The sequence below is a fragment of the Galeopterus variegatus genome, unplaced genomic scaffold (genome assembly GCF_000696425.1).
Source record: "Galeopterus variegatus unplaced genomic scaffold, G_variegatus-3.0.2 Scaffold5407, whole genome shotgun sequence".
Classification (NCBI taxonomy): Eukaryota; Metazoa; Chordata; class Mammalia; order Dermoptera; family Cynocephalidae; genus Galeopterus; species Galeopterus variegatus.
The window spans coordinates 119,721-121,781 of NW_007731518.1; positions in this window are offsets into that span (position 1 = coordinate 119,721).

Here is a 2,061-nt window from a genome sequence, read left to right on the forward strand (position 1 = left end):
CGCGTGTCGCCCGCCCGGCGCACCCCGCGTCTGCAGGAGCCGCCGGCCGCCAGGGCGCCCCCACCCGCGCAGAGCGGAGCAGGTGCACCCTGCCGCGTCCCCAGGCGCTCGTTACCAGCCGGCGCTGCAGGCCACACCTGGGGCCCTACCCCCACGCCCGCCAGAGCGTCTGTCTGGGCAGAGGGGGACTCTGGAGGTTCACAATCATCACTACCGAGGCGTGGCGGTGGCACCGGATCCCACCCACACACTGAGACGCTTCTGGACACACAGACAGAGGAGGATGCCTGCAATGCTACTGACCGTGGTGGGGGCGGGAGAGGGTGACAGTGTCTCTGCAGGGCCTTGGGGACTGAGACAATTCTTACGGTCCCTGTCCACGGGGAGAGAAGGACATTGAAGCAAAACAGAACCCGAGGAGCACAGAGGGGCCTCTGATCTTGACACCTAAAGTGAGGCGGGTGGGGGTGTTATATGGAGTGGTCAGTCAGCCAGCCAGGGCAGGTGACAAGAGTGAGCAGGGCCTTGGGCTAGGGACAGCTGGAGTAAAGGAGGAGGTTCTGGAACACTAGCCTGAGTCCCCCTCTTTCTTAGACATCCCCTGCCCCATCCGTTTCTGGAGACACCCAGGAATCAGCCTTGTCCAAAGAGCTCCTCTATCTGAGCAGGAAGCCAGCCATGGTGCTGGGGGCTCATGGGCTTGGGTGGGGACTGTCCGCCTTGGATCCCCATCTGTCCACAGTCTTTCCAAGGCAGGATCCTCCTAGGTGGGGCTCAGGCACCTCTACTGGCCCCCCTCTGCTGCTTCACTGTAGGAGTTGGGGGGCATTAGAGAGGTCACTTGTCCCCGAGCTGGGGACAGTTCCAGCCTCTGGTGGCCCACAGACTCCATGGATGCCCACCCATCCAGAGAGGGCAGCCAGACCCGGGGCCAGTGTGGCCCTACCTGTGGGGGGGGGGTCACTAGGAGGCAGATGGTGCCCAGGCAAGGACAAGGGCCCCCTCCAGCTCCTGCGCCCCAGCTCATCCTGGACTCTGCCTCACCTGCAGTGCGAATGGACTCAGGTGGCGGTGTTTGGAGGCTCTTGGCCCAAGGCCAACCCCCCACCCTGCCAGACACCCAGCTAGGCCCGAATGGGGAAGAGGAGGAGAGGTACTCTTATCTCCAAGAAAGCAGAAATAGACCTGTTTGCACCTCTTAAAAATGGGTCAATGACCCTGTCGCATGGGGCCTGAAGAGTCTGGGTGCAGCTCATGAGGTCTGGGGTGGGGCTGGCTGAGCAGTTGCAGGAAGGAAAGAGTAGGAATGGGTCTGAGCCCAGAGGCCACTGCGAAAGTGAGCCACCCGCCACTTCCCCAATGCTCAGGGACCCACAACAGGAAACCTAGGATACAGGTCACATGGTGTCACACACTCCCAGGAACGTCAACCCCAAGTACGGTGCTGACACAGCACTAAGCCAATGTAGAAAGGCCCGACACACTCGAGTGCCAGCGCCCCAGAGTGTCGGCCTATGCCCAACCAGAGGGATCACGCAGCCAGCGTCACACCAGCTGTGGCACCCACGCAGGCTGTGCGCGGTGCCGCACAATCAAAGGGTCACACTCCTGGGGCAGTCAAACCCCTCGCCTGACCCCACAGCCCCAGCCACCACTGGCCCCTGCACTTCCTGAGGGTGTCACACATGGGGTGGGCGTTACAGTGGACCCTAAACCACTGCAGCCCACCCCAGTCCACAAGTCTCTCCCGGAGACCCTCCCCATGTGAGCCCGCCCTCCCTCCGGCTCCTCTTGTCTCTCAGAGCCCGCCCCCGCCACAGCTAGCTCGGTTCCCCTCACAACCCCCGTGGCCGGCACCTCCGGGTCCCTCCTCCCCTGCCCCGGGCTGCACGGGTTTCAGTTTCCCGGGACGTGGGTTGAGACTCTTGGTTTGCCCCGCGGCCGTGGGAGGGTTAACTCGGCGCGGGGCGGGGCGCGGCGCGGGGCGGGGCGGGGCGACTTCGGCAACAGCGCAGGCCCCGCCCACAGCCATGGCCGGCGGCCCAGCGGACCCCGGCGGGC